Raw genomic sequence first — 15,793 nt, forward strand, 5'->3', positions numbered from 1 at the left:
CTGACACAATAAAGCAAGATACTTACCTCCACTGTACTCTGTACCCAAGTCTTGTGTGACCCTCTATCAGTTTCAATGCCATCTCAAGGCTCCAGAATACACCATCACCACACACACCTTCAAGAAGGGAAAAGGCAGAAGCAAGCAACTTCTTTTGATGGAAACATTTTTGTCCCAAACCCATTCCTGACATAAAAAATGAATTGATTAATCAGTTATAGGTTTTAAATGATACTTATTTTCAGAGTCATAGGAGGGGTTTGAAACAGCATTTTAGAAAATTTGGGGGAAAAAACAGGAATATGACAGCAGAAATAAAACACCAGGAGCAAGAAAGGGCAGAACACTTACATGAGTCTTTTGCCAAATTAACTCATGCTTTTAGGATGTATAGAACAGAGATTTGCTGGCTTACGTCACTGAAAATAAATAGTATGTCTAGTGAAGAGGTTATGACTTTCAAAACAAAACAAAAATAATCGGAAACATCAAAGCCTGTTACTTAAAATATGAGAATAGGTTGTTTTCCATGCTGGTTCCTCCCTTTTTTTTTATTTTCTCTTTTTCCTTCTTTTTCTTACACTAATGCTGAATTCCAGAAACTAATCTACACCTACAGAACAGTGAACTTTGCACTTTTCATAAAATGTTTGGGGAAAGAGGGCACTATTGTGTCTACACAGCCTATTTACAGCAAACAGAGATGATGTTATAATAAAATGCTTATATTTTGCATTTGGTTAGGTGTGATTTTGAATTTCTACTTTACTGATTATGTAATGTAGGGCCAGTCACTTTGTTAATGAGAACCTCAGTTTTCTTATTTGTAAAATATCACTAATAAATCCTAACACCATATATATATTTTCCAGTGCTTAATAAATAGCAATTTCAGGAGCATAAGAGGAGAAGGCCACCTCTTCTGATTGGGGGAGGGCCCTGCTGCCTTTAATGACAGTACATGACACAAAGCAAGTTAAACAACAAAGGCCAAATGAGCCACTGGTCTAAGGTTGTGAAACCAGACTCAGTGAAGGACTGTGGATTGTGAGGTCAATGTGAGACACTAGTTTCAGGAACGTGGGGAAAAATAAGTAGAGAAAAAACGGGGAGATGATGAGTTGTAAAAACTGTGTCTACTTCCTAATTTCACCAATTCTGACTCAATTCTGACTCTGTGACTCAGCTCCCTGTGGGGCCAAACGTTGATCTAATTGCTGCTTTCTGCCCTGGACATGCTGTATGTGTTGCTTACATAAGGGTGTGTTGATTGGTGCACAAGCCACTCCAGTGCAGAGCAAACCACGTTGCTCTGACACTGCTCCGCACCATAGTAGTCGGCTTTGACGTTCAAGTTCTTCCTTAACCAAATTATGAATGCTCTATTTCTCTCCATTGCCACCGTAATGAACTTTAACAATAATTATACGGCAGGGCCTCCTTGGAGTAGATTTTTTGTCTCCTTAGGTGCCTGTACTCTTCTGGATGTTGCTAATCCAGGAGAAAATGTGACAATATAGCTGGGTACAAAGACAACAGGAAGCTTCACCTGACTGAGAAACACAGAAGAATGCAAGCAGCCAAAAACTAGTTAATGGCAGAGAAGCAGAGAGCATATACTTTTAATGAACATAGTATCTGAAATGTTTGGAATATAACATTTTCAATCTCTTTTCAAGTCTATGCCATGTAAGATTCAGGCAGCAAGTTTGTGCAATGTAAATAAGATTGGATACCATTAGTGTACCAAATTCCTCAAGAGTCCCTGCAAAATGTTTTGTTATATTTTTCATGTGTTTGGTGTTCTACATGTTTTCAATCCACTTCCATGTGTCATACACAGATCTCTCAACAAATTAGCAACAAACACAAGTCTCTTTTTAAATTTTATTTATTTATTTATTTTTGAGACAGAGTCTTGCTCTGTTGCCCAGACTGAAGTGCAGTGGTGCGATCTTGGCTCACTGCAACCTCTGCCTCCTGGGTTCAAGCGATTCTCCTGCCTCAGCCTCCAGAGCAGCTGGGATTACAGGCACATGCCACCATGCCTGGCTAATTTTTGTATTTTTAGTAGTGACGAGGTTTCACCATGTTGGCCAGGCTGGTCTCGAACTCCTGACCTCAGGTGTTCCACCCACCTCAGCCTCCCAAAGTGCTGGGATTACAGGCTTGAGCCACTGTGCCCAGCCCAAACACTAGTATCTTAATTGCCTATTCGAATGTTTTCCCACTATATCCCACTAGAGGGAGGGAAAAATATATATATATAAATTAATTGCTGTCAATTTTGATTGGCTTTATTTTGATGTGATTCATTAACATTGAATAAGAACTTAAAATCTATTTTCAAACAATAAAACAATACAGTGATTAAGAGTTCATTCTCTATTGTCTTGGTCAAATTCTGTCATTTATTACATGAATAATATTGACAAAGTTGTCTTTAGAATTCCTATCTTTAAAATGGAAGAAATAATGTTATCCACTTCAAAGAACAGTAATGAGGTTTAAAAGCATTGAACACAGTGCCTGGCTTATATTAAGGGCTAACAAATGTTTTCTACATTACCATTTGTTGTAATTTATTAGAGCTTACCGCTCTTCCTTCTTCTTATGTATTTTTTCTCTTTTCCTTTTCTTCTGCTTTTCCTTATTCTTCTTAACCATAAAAATTCAATAAATGGTAGATAATGCCAGGTAATTCTCTAAATGCTTCTTTTGTATTATCTGACTTAATCCTCACCACAATCTTATAGGTTAGTACTATCATTATTACAATTTTACAAATGGAATAATTGAGGCACTAAAAAGGTTGCTTAACCTGGTTGATCACTGAGACAGTGTTTTATCTGAGATTTGTATTCAGAAAGAACTATGTAGTCCTGCTCATAAGCACTATGCCATATTGCTTCTTACTTTAATATTTTTAACATCAGAGCAAGGTTTTATCTTAAGTTACAATGCAACATTAAAATCTCAGTGGAAATGAGATTTAGAGCTTTAATTTTTTAAAGGATTGAGAAAGAAAGGAAAAATCGTACATACCAGTTTCATGGATGAGGTAAGATAATTAAGAGAAAGGATACTGAAAGGCTAGACCAAATGTCCTTGAGGCTGTCTATGTCCGGTGCCTTCCCTATAAGTAAAGGCAACACATTCTGTCTGTCCAGACAAACCCACTTGACTCAAGGTTATGACTATAAAACAGGACTCCACAACAACATAGCTGTCCATGTCCTTCCTTCTTTCGGTCAACCTCTTCTAATCCTGCAAGTGTGAGCTTTGCTTCAGCACGTGCTTCAGTCTATGGGAACTGTCTCCTCCAAGTTCTGCGTCTCACTGATTGTTCTGTTTTCATGGAAGTCCAGATGGCTGCTGGAGGTTTACTTGAGGTCTTTTTCTGTAGGATATAGTTATACTTTTGTCAACTCGGTGATACATAAGTTTGTTCACTCTAAAAGAAGTTGTCTTAAAAAAAAAAAAGCTTTCAGATGTTAGAGAGAACTGAGATGCTGATGTCAACACATGAAAAATTAGATGCCTAACAATGCAAGAATACTTATGGTATAGATTTTAACATAATTATCAATACATTCCTTTCAGCTATTTTCTCATTTTAATTGCATACAGTTTATGTCTTTGTTTTATGTAGTTTTTTCGATGAAAAGAATGGAAGCAGCAAGATGAAAATGAAAGAATTATGCAAAGGAACCGAAGCCTTGCCAAATACAGAATTTGTGGTATCTACTTTGTGCATGATTTATGCACAATTAAATTTTTCAATGTATTATCCTGCAAGCTACTTTGCTGTGTAGTCCTGGTTTGTCTTTCTGGTGTCTGTGTTTGGATTGAGACAAATATGCTTCTTTTGTTTTCATTCTTGAAGCCAATAACTTTTTAGGGAGATGTGGAATTTCTTTATTTTAGATTAAGCACTATCCATAATTCCTTGTATTACATTTGGCTTGATGTTGAAGAACTTTGTCACCACTCCGGTTGGTCTCCGCCAAACTTTTGCCAAGAATAAAAGCAGATCCACTTCAAAAGCTGATCTTTTTGGCTGCTCAAGATTAAATCCAGAATTTAGCTGGTTTCTGCCTTAGCCTGGTCAACAGATAAAGGGTCAAGACTGGAAAACTGCTTGTACCCCTAGGAGACATGGATAAGAAAAAAAGACTGACGAGTTTTTAAGGTACAAACAGAGACCATCACAGCACATTTCACCACCTAGATTAAATAACTACTAGGCTGAAGACGGAAGGTAAGAGAGAAGTCACATATTGAGCAAGAGATGTTACCCCAAAGTCAAAGGAGCACATATATGGGGAAATGGACAAATACAAGCAGGCAGACAATCATGATTAGGGATGATATGTCAACAGGAAATGGGATCCAGCCATGAGGCTCAGCTTTATTGCTACGACTACAAGTCAGGAGATTATGATCATAACAGAACTACAGTTCTAGGGGATTCTAAAAATGCATGCTGCCAGATTGGTGGAGAGGTGTAGTGTTTGGCACTGAGTTCTAGCGCAAAACTCTGTTACCAGAAGTCTTACTCATGGAGGTAAGAGAGGGAATTAAGGTATTTGAATGAGAAAGACTGGTGTTCAGGACAGGAAAACATCATCACGTTTAGATGAACAGTCTGTTGGGGAAGCATGATGGAAAACCATATAATGATTCTAAAAGGGCTTGGATATGTCATGTCTCATGTCAGTATTAGCCTTGGTGTTTGGAAGAGAAGGAGCATAAATGATAGGATTTAGTATGGCCCACTGGGAATTTTCTAATATTTATCTTCTACCTTCTAGAGTATGAAATCATGACAGAAAATATAAGCAGTTGTCTGACATTCAATTACTAGCTGAAAAAGGAAAGCAGAAACTAATGCTCTCTAATCATTATTTATATCACAAATGTGAGATGATTATAAAACATGCAACATCCATTTTCTTTATCTGCATGGGCAGTCTACAAAACTTTAACAATAGTATGTCTCCTTCTTTTTTTCTTTACCTAAGTCCACGTGCTTCAAATATCCTTACCCTCCAGTTCACAAATGTCCTTACCCTCCAGTTCATAAATGTCCATACTTTCTACGTCTTCTTCATCTCTATTAATAATTTTTCTATCTTAATAACCTTGATTTTATTGAAAAAGTGATGAACTCATCTTTTGGTGCATTGCCTAAGACACAGGCTGTCAAATCTTTCTTTCCAGGTATTTTGTCCCATTAAAATCACTGAAAAGATAGTATGTTTTTTTCCCTCGTGCTCTGTGGTTTTGTTCTGTTTTATTTGGAGCTCCAAAACATACAGTTAACCTTTATGAAAACTATTTCTTTTCTATATTTAACATAATCCAGCATCTTAACTTAGAGATGAAGGAATCAGAGCTAACCTAAATTTCACCAGAAATTAAAGGAACAGGAAATCGAGTTTATAATCTGAGAGGCCTATGCTCATTTCTGGGCTATATCTTTAGAAGTGCAGCTCAGGCAAAGCCATTTTTTCCAAAGTTCCCCAGATAATTCTAATGTTAAATAACCACTTAGGTTTATATCTATTCTTAATTTATCCTGAATATTCTTGGGCTAAAAGGAAGATTTTTTTACCTAGCTAAGAGAAGGATAGTACTTCAAATTCAGTAATTTATGAATAGACCTTCATATTCAGTAATTTATGTTGGAAAATGACATGTGACATATATGTGTGTGTATATATATATGTGGGTGGGTGGGTGTGGGTGAGTGTATGAGGGCATACACTCACACCTGTGTATGTGAATGTTAAGTATTTCAAACTAGCTTAGCAAAATACTACAAGCAAAAATTTTTTAAGTTGGTTACGAGTAGGCAAGTGCTACACTTAGAGATATGCAGCCAACAACCCCTCACATCAATGTGTTGCGATTCTGTTGTTTCTCCATTTCACACTATAATAGTTAGGCTGACTATTCACAACACCTCCTTTAATTGTTGTCCTTAACCACAGATGCTTCATTTTCTTGGGTCATATAATTTGTATTTCAATATCAAACATCTGACACACAGCAACTCCAGACGAGAGATGGAATATTTGGATTGCGACTAACTGGGGTGTAGCAGGTTAATAAGAAAATTGAACTCTGTTTGTCTCATCCCACTCTAACCTTTTATTTCTCAATGCTTTTCTCCTAAAAGTGTCATGTAGAAAATAGATCAGATAAGATCATGCAAGACTCTACACTAAGACCCCAAAAACAGAAATTGTGCTCAAGAAATGGGCTGATGTCTCTGGCAGCAAGATGTGTATAAGAAGTTATGACCAATTGCAGACAAGAGCTCAGGTATCAGAAGGGTGACCATGTATCATAATTTTATTAGTAACACCTAACTTTAATAAAAGAGTATCTGATTCACATGTATTTGCATTAGATTTACCTTTGCACCAGAGCAAGCACAATAGTAGGAGAGAAAAATAGACACAAAAAATTTCAATGCACAGTGAAAAGAGCAATAATAGCATGGACCCAATTCAAAGGTTAAAAAAAATGTACAGAATATTTGGGTAGACAATTTCGAAAGAAACTTAGAGGGTAGCATTTTTTAAAGAAATAATTATTTTCCCAATTTTATTTAAAATAAGCAAGAAGTAGAAAAATACTGATAGTTTAATCATCCAGAGAAAAAGCATCACTAAAATTTTAGTACATATCTGTATCAGTCAGTGTTTACCCAGAGAAATAAAACCAGGAGGATATTAAGAGATTTATTGCAAAGAATTGGATTATGCCATTGTGAGAGCTGGCTAGGTAGGTCAAATTCCAGAGGACAGGGCATCAGGAAGGGCCAGCTGGAAAATAGGAAGCACAAGCTGAAGCTTCATTTCACAAGAAGAACTTTTTTTTTTACTTCTGCTCAAAGGCCTTCCAACCAATGGAATCAGTCCCACCCAGATTATCTATGATAATCTCTTTTAAAGTCAACTGTAGGTGTCAACCATACCTACAAAATACTTTCAGAGCAACACCAAGTTTAATATGTAAATAGCTGAGCACTATAACCTAGCCAAGTTGATACATAGAACTGGCCATCACAGTTCACTTCTTGTCAACTGGGCACTCACATACAGCTCCTTAAGACATGCTTAATCTACAAATAAAGATAATAACAAAGTCATTTTTTCCACCTGTAATTATAGTACTACACTCTGCACACCAAAAACAACTAACTCTGAAAAAAAAAAGAATGGAAAGTCTTTGAGTGATTTTCCCTAGTCTTCTTAATATCCTGTAACTTAAATATTGTGATATAAAGTTACCTGCTATTAATACACTTTGTGTTAGATGATAATGAGAATATGAGAGGAAATACAGATGATACCTGAACAATTTGGAGGTTTGGCACATAAACCCCTCACAAAATTGAAAATCTGTGTGCAACTTTTGACTACCCCAAAACTTAACCACTAATAACCTACTGTTGACTGGAAGCCTTGCTAATAACATAAACAGTCAATTAACACATATTTTGTGTGTTATATGTATGACTGGGCTGGCTGTGATGGCTCACACCTGTAATTCCAGCACTTAGAGATGCCAAGACTGGTGGAATCACTTGAGCTCAGGAGTTCAAGACCAGCTGGGCAACATGACAAAACTCTGTCTCTACAAAAAATACAAAAATTAGCCTTGTGTGGTGGTGCACATCTGTAGTCCCAGCTACTTGGGAGGCTGAGGTGAGAGGATCACCTGAACCCAGGAAGGTTGAGGCTAAAGTGAGCTGTGATTGCATCTCTGTACTACAGCCTGGGCAACAGAGTGAGACCCTGTTTCAGGAAAAAAAAAAGTAAGCTTGAGGAAAGAAAATATTATCAATAAAGTCATAAAGAAGAGAAAATATATTTAGTATTTGTTAACTGAATAATGAAAGTCTTCATCCTCATTATCTTCATGTCGAGTAGGCTTAGGAGGGGAAGAAAGAGGAAGAGTTGGCCTTGCTATCTCAGGTGTGGCAAAGGGAGAAGAAAATCTGCATAGAAATGAACCTGTGCAGCTCACACCTGTGTTGTTCAAAGATCAAATGTATCTGCCACATATTTATAACAAAATAAAGTAGAAATGTTCATTATCATTACTGCCTTTATTTCTGCAGCAGGTCATATGGCTGTACCTTGTTCTTTGCCTGATGGGGCTACCCAAATCTTTAGTGCGGAAAGATTTGGGCCATTATACATTCTGCTTAAACTGTGTTACTGTAGTTTTCCATTGCTATCGGGGAACCTGCTCCGATAGTCACATAGGTTCTTTTCTATTTTCCCTAAGCATCGGCCGGTTTGAGAAATAAAGGGACAGAGTACAAAAGAGAGAAATTTTAAAGCTGGGCATCCAGGGGAGACATCACATGTCAGTAGGTTCTGTGATGCCCCACAAGCCGCAAAACCAGCAAGTTTTTATTAGAGACTTTCAAAAGGGGAGGGAGTGTATGAATAGATGTGGGTCACAGAGATCGCTTATTTCACAAGGTAATAGAATATCACAAGGCAAATGGAGGCAGGGTGAGATCACAGGACCACAGGACCGGGGTGAAATTAAAATTGCTAATGAAGTTTTGGGCACCATTGTCATTGATAACATCTTATCAAGAGACAGGGTTTTGAGAGCAACCAGTCAGACCAAAATTTATTAGGTGGGAATTTCTTCTTCCTAATAAGCCTGGGAGTGCTATGGGAGACTGGGGCTTATTTCACCCCTACAGTCTACAGACCATAGAAGATGCCCACACCCAAGGGGGCCATCTATAGACCTACCCCCAGGCACGTATTCTCTTTCCCACGGATGTTCCTTGCTGAGAAAAAGAATTCAGAGATATTTCTCCCATTTGCTTTTGAAAGAAGAGACCCGGCTCACCGGCGGTCAGAGTTTAAGGTTATCTCTCTTATTCCCTGAACAATTGCTGTTATCCTGTTCTTTTTTCAAGGTGCCCAGATTTCATATTGTTCAAACACACATGCTCTACAATTTGTGCAGTTAACGCAATTATCACATGGTCCTGAGGCGACATACATCTTCCTCAGCTGACGGGATTAAGAGATTAAAGTAAAGACAGGCATAGGAAATCACAAGGGTATTGATGGGGGAAGTGATAAGTGTCCATGAAATCCTCACAATTTTTGTTTAGAGATGCAGTAAAGACAGGCATAGGAAATTATGAAAGTATTAATTTGGGGAACTAATAAATGTCCATGAAATCTTCACAATCCACGTTCTTCTGCCATGGCTTCAGCCGGTCCCTCCATTTGGGGTCCCTGACTTCCTGCAACACATTGCTTTTAATTACAGGAAATGACAGTACCAAAAGATGCTCTGAAGAATCTTCTATATTCTGGACATACTATAACTTACCCTTATTTTGTGACAGATAGCAACTCAATTTTCGTCTGATAATCAGGATCAATTACCTCTGCTGGTATAGTAACTCATTTATTTGCCTGTTTATTCAGAGGTATGAGGAGCCCAATGTGCTCAGATGTCAGTCTCAACTTTTAGTTCAATAAATTTGTTGTTGTATTACAGAAGCAGTCTTTTCTTTGTTAGTAATAGCTTTGCACCAGGAGAGCATATGTAAAGGAAAGAGGAGACAAATTTTAAAATATTAAATAAACACCATTGAAAACGTGCTTTAAAATATTTATAAAATATAAATGTTATTCAAAAATAAAATATAAAATATTAACCATGCCTCTTCAATTCCCTTTGGTTACTCTTATCATGAGATGTGTATTTCTATCCTTTTACTTTTAAGCTATTTAGATCCTTTTACTTAAAGTGTCTTTCAACTAGGTGCCATTAACTTTAATTTACATTGTTTATTCAATATTACAATCTCTGCCATTACTTTAGACCACTTATATTTAATGTAATTACTAATATATTTTTTAATTGGCCCTCTTGCTATCTGCTTTTGTTATGGTCTGCTTTTTTTTTGCTTCCTTTTTTTCCCTGCAGAATATGAAATTAACTGGACTTTGGAAATCATTACATAAGTTGGCCATGCACTGAAACAGGGGATTCCTAAGGTAAGAAAGCTTTGTACATGGAGAAAGTCAAGTTCTTATTCAATTAATGAACTTTTATTGGAGTTGAATTGCATAAGAGCTGCCTATGTGATATTCAGGTAGTGGTGGCTAATATGAAGTCAGAGTATAGCCAAAATGTCTGAGCTTGATATTTTGATTTGAGGGTCCACATGGTTTGAGGAAATAGAGGGTAGATGGAACCATGGATGGGAAACATATAAATGCCATTTTCTTTGCAAAATATGTAGAGAGAAGAGCAGAAGAAAAAAAAAGGACTTAAAGTCCTACATACATTTTGAGTATGGTTAGAATAAACGAATGGTGAGAAAATACATCAAAAGATGTCTAGAAAGGTAAAAGGAGAGAATGAAAATATAGGGAGAAAAAAATGGAAAAGAAGATATTGGTCCATAGTATTAAATATTGCTCTAGAGCAATAAGGACTAATATCTTTGGATTGAGCAGTTATCTTAGCAGTAAGAGCATCATATTATCTGGATGGACATCTGATTATAGGAGTGGAGGAGGAAGATTGTAAGATCAAGGATTTATTGAGTACAGGGGACAAAAGTCAAAGGGATACAGAGTTGTATGCCTATCAGGTTCAGCATAGCACCCTTGGTCATGATGATCTCAGACAAAGTGGCTACTGGCCAGAAAGTCTGGTAACATTAGGGTTGATACTGAAAGTTCAATTTAGGATGAAATAATGAGGGTGAGATTTAGAGTGAGATCTTCATTTTAAGATTTAATTTGATTGCAACAAACAGTGCTAACATGTTTTGTTTATTTTGATTAGGTGGAAGCTGCAGTCTACATAGACTTGATTGAGCCATCTTAAAGCTGCAGTCTCAAACACCAAACACTAGATTCACTTCACATAGTATCTCCTGACTATTAAGTTAAAAAGGTGAAAAGAGGTATCCTGAGATGAGGGTAAGGGCATCAAGTGAAGAGAGGGGGAAAAATTTGTCTAAGTAATTCTGACGCTTATTCCTTCAGCCCATGTAGTGACGGGGGAAGTACTTTATGAATTCAGATAACCCTTTTACCTCTTTTTGTCAAAAAAAAAAAAAAAAAAGAAGTGGATGAGTGAGAGTAAACATATATCACAGAGTTTTTTATTAATCAGAGAAGTTTTCAGGAGGGAGCAACCAGTTGTCTGAATTTATTGTTAGTCATGCAGATAATGTTCTGAAACAAGTAATTTTTAGTCACTATTTTAGACATGTCACTATAAAATCTGAATTCTGGTTCAAGTACACATCACACCCCATTCACTTCTGTACCCCAGGAGTTTTCTTATGATTAATATTATTCCCAGGATTGCCAAAGGATTAATAATTAGCTACCTACAGCCAGAAACACAGATAAGCCACCTGCTTTCCCTTCCCAATTCATTTCCTTCCTTTGTTTAATCACACAATGAAACAATTATCTTCCATTCGTGACATCGAAATCACTCCCATAGCAACAGGCATCTCCTTCTAATACTTCAGTGTGGAAAGAATCAGAGAGCAGATATGGATTTTTGAAGGAGAAAGAACATATTTTTATATAAATACACTAACAACCAGCAATTTCCAGGAGAAAGAAATAGAGAGGAATAGGGATATCTCATAGATCAGGCTTTCTTTTTAAATGTTAATTTTCATCTGACTGTAAACTTCATCTTTTAAAGCCTTTCTCCCATTATTATCATCATACCTTGAGTGCTTACAGCTGAATACTAGTTCTCTCTGACCTTTCTGGAATCATAAGCCATCCTTTCTCTTTGTCACTGTGATAATGGAATGGATCAGATTCTTCCTGCAGACATTATAATGGAGTTCAACTGTCTATGGCATACACTAATAAAAAATGTTAAACCTTTCTTGTCTCCACCATGTGCCGCCACAGCACACAGCAGATGCCCTGCCTGGAGATGCCCATATGGCAAGCTGGTATCGGTGATATTTTCTCTAATGTCAAGGGAGCTTGCTGCATGGAAAGGATGTTGTGGGTGCCATTTGGAGGCTTAGGCACAAGTGCATTGAGTGAGAACCACTTTATCTGTCGCTGCCTGTCCCCCCTCTACAGTGCCAGCTAGTCAGTCATTGGCAGATAAGTGGGTCTCTCTGCTGTGTGATTTCAGAGACACTGGAAGCCCTTTCACTACCCCATCCTCCCCACCCACACACAGTATCTATTGTCTTACAGATGTCTGATGTTCCTTTAATCGTCTGCCAAAAACTAAAACAAAAATCAAAACTGAAAAATAATGTATGAAATGCAAACACTGCAGAGGACACATGCTGACTTAAATCTTCCTTATACAGATATCATTATAAATCATAGGTATTCTGCTTCTCAAAGAAAAATGCATTGTGGGCTATGTACCGTTAAAGAAATTGGGTAGCTGAAGTGAGTGGGGAGAGATAAGAATGTTTTTTTAAATTCACTCCTGAAGCCACTAAGTAAAGTTATTGTTGACTCACTATCACTCATCATTCAAACTATTTAAGTAAGCATGTAAGGCTTATGAGGTGATGAATACCATTGATGAAGACAACCAAAGAAGTTAAAAGACTCCCCTGGGTGTGAAGATGATAGCAAATGGCCATTCAGGTCCCATAGTTAATATACAACTTACAGCTCACTTCACTGAGTCACGACATCCTTGTTTAACAAAAGATAAAAAAATTATATCAAGCAGGATGATGATGATGATGATGATGATGATGATTCAGTAAGTATGACTTTTCTAGTCTCTTCTATTTCTTCACTAGAGACCTCTTATTCAGGGGCTAGTGGCAGAGAGCTAATGAAGACTTCAGGTACCTAACACTCTTACCCAGAAATAACAATATAATGATTTTATAGGGTGTCCAAACTTCTCTTGGTGAATCTCCTGAAACATTTTAAATGGGGTCATTTTGTTATTACTATTTTTCTAGCTCTAGTACAATGCTGTACTATCATATCCCACATAATAATAGCTGGTTTCTAGTCCATTCCCATAATAACTATGTGTTGGTGACCAGGAGGCACATGCCACCTTTTATTTTCAAACCAAAACAGTCCAAAAGAGATGAACCTGGTAGAAAGTAGTCATGGCTTTTTAACTACACCGTAGTTTGATTTCTGCTTCAGAGACAAACTGAGATTGCATGCATGCTTGCCAAGTTACAAGGTCAACTAGGGTAATTGTGAATAATTTCACTTAAGATTCCACCATGAGCAAAATAATATAGATAGCTAAGGTGTTTGCATCTGTTTTACTTGTGTTTATGAAAATCAACAGAGATAAATCTTATGAGACTCAAATATTTAGTTTGCTTTTTTTCTCTGCACGTACCATTGAATTAATACATAAATGTAAGGCATCACATGATATGTCAGAACCACTATTTTTAGATTATGTTCCCCAAGGTTTCCACCAAATATACATTATAGCTTATATTTGGAGTTGGCAAAGAGGTTGGAGGCTAAATCCTGCAGTGACTGACACACAGGTTTTGCAGTAACACAGATTGTGTTCAGTTCCTACCTCAGACAAGTTTTATAACCTCCCAATGCCTCTGTTTCCTAATTTTCTCAAAGGAGATAGTAATATCTATCATATGGATTTGTCATGAAGGTTAACTTAAGTAATTTACATGAAACACTTACAACAATGCATGGGGCACAGTAAACCCTTTGTAAGTTTCTTAGTCAACTTCAGATTGCAGAAGGAAGCCAAGACTGTTTAATGCTAAGATTAAAAAAGCTCTTTAAAGTCAAGGACTTTAATTCCCCCTCCTTCAACTTCCCCCTCCTCCCAACAAACACACACACCCCAGAAAATAGTTCCATGCCTAACACAAAACTGGGACTTAAGAGAGTTCAGTGATATATGTGTTCTGGAGTTTCTAATCTGTGTTGGCATTATCTGTCTCAGGACTGATGGCAGGGGCTTTTGTTTGGATGTTCTGTTGAACAACTTTTTTAGGACAATTGGCAGGTGAAACATTACACTCCTAAGGTTGATGACAATGAAGACACTTCATAACCAAATACAAATTGGCCCTGGTATCTTGCCAGTGGCTTTTCTGGTACATTGGATGAAGATTTGATTGCTGACTGGCAAGTACACTGACTTGATCCCTGAGGTTTTAATGGTTTTGATCACATTTTTGTCTCCCTGAAAAGTGCAGTTGTTGGCAATCGCTCTTTTCCTCATTACTGCCAACTGGCTCTGGCCTGCTGCATTTCTTTCTTCTATTGCCTTCTCACTCTAAGTTTTTATAGCATAACTTGAAAATAGTCTGACCCCCTTAATTGCATATCAAGTTTGGCCATCCAGAAGATCCTCACTGGAATAATGCATTCCTTTGAAGTTTACTGAAAAAGAACCTCAACAATTAATTACTTTTTATATTAATATCATGCATATTGACCGACCTCTCACCATATTTCTAGTAAGGGCAAAAAGATATGATACTTGTGTTTATCTGGGCTATGATGTACCTTTTGATTCATTGATTAATACAATTATCCATGTAACAAGTCTTCACAAAATGCTTAATATATGCCAAGTACAGTCTGAGGTAGTGGGAATACAGTGATGAACAAAAGCCAACAGAGTCCTTGTCTTATAGAATGTTTATGCCAGTAAAATAGACAAAAGTTATCAACCACACAAACCAATGTAAAACTGTAACATTGATAATACTCTAAAGTTGAAGTGCTTGATTTCATGAGTTGTAGGAGTATTTGTTTGATCGCAATCAGGAAAGTTAGAGACACTTTTCTGAAGAAACGTCAATTGAACAATTATGAAGATAATGACTGATGACAGAGAAAAACATTTCATGTTGGTGGTGTAAGATGTGCCAACATTGAGATGCAAGGGAGGTTTAGGCATGGAGCTTGAAAGGAGCAGGAGAAGACTACAGACTCTGAAACAGAAAAAGTGGGATAGATTAAACTGTGCAATAAAGCTGAAGAGGTACTCCTAAGTTGATACCATCATACCAGGTCTTGAAGGCCAAGTTGCAAGATGCCACATAGAGTTTAAAAACAATGAGATTAGAGTGATTTTAAACATAAAGAGAATATGATACAAATTTTCCTTCTGAAAATACGGTTGTCTAGAATATGGAGAAGTCAAAGTGGAAAAGAGAAAAATACAGGTATAACAGTAAAGTGGCTAATATAAAAGTCTTAGACCAAAAAAAAAGATGGCAACCTGGACAAAAGTGGTAGGTGTATGAAGAGAAATAAGGGGGATATGTTTGATATGGTATCAAACATATTTAATTAGTGTCAGGGTTACTCCTAGTTTCAAGATTATATAAATTTGGAGAGGTGAGAAATCATATGATTTTTATCTAATTTAGTTTTAACCATATTGAGTTTTAAATGTCTTTGAAATATTTAGGAGGAGATGGCAGGTGAGAAGACTATTGGACACACATTTGGGGTTAGAGAGATATATGTCTTCACCTGAAGATCTATATGTGAGTTATCTTATAATTCATAATTATAGTTACCATATTATAAAATAACTACTAATTTCAATAGAGAAATGGATTAACTTGCTGAGACAGGCAGCCATAAGTAATAAGAGAAACAGGAAGAGGACTCAAGCTTTCAGAATTTGAAAAACTTTGTGAGCTATGAGTCCCAGTCTTCCCCATTAAACTGTGGATCCAGTGTCTAGGATGGCCAAATACTGAATTAAAAGCAGAATCCAGATGACTGGATAAAAG

General features: G+C 36.9%; 1 long non-coding RNA gene across 2 annotated transcripts; it reads left to right on the plus strand.

Moving 5' to 3' along the window:
* The first annotated feature begins 4,488 nt into the window (after positions 1–4,488).
* LOC129051551 (uncharacterized) lies at positions 4,489–15,541 on the plus strand. Of its 2 annotated transcripts, XR_008515917.1 has the most exons (5): positions 4,489–4,567; positions 6,185–6,330; positions 9,991–10,061; positions 10,861–10,997; positions 15,463–15,541. It is a non-coding gene; the product is annotated as an uncharacterized LOC129051551 (long non-coding RNA). The 2 variants fall into 2 exon arrangements; XR_008515916.2 differs by lacking the exon at positions 15,463–15,541 and having other exon boundaries at positions 10,861–11,933.
* Positions 15,542–15,793: the final 252 nt, after the last annotated feature.

Source organism: Pongo abelii, chromosome 17, assembly GCF_028885655.2.
Source record: "Pongo abelii isolate AG06213 chromosome 17, NHGRI_mPonAbe1-v2.0_pri, whole genome shotgun sequence".
NCBI lineage: Eukaryota > Metazoa > Chordata > Mammalia > Primates > Hominidae > Pongo > Pongo abelii.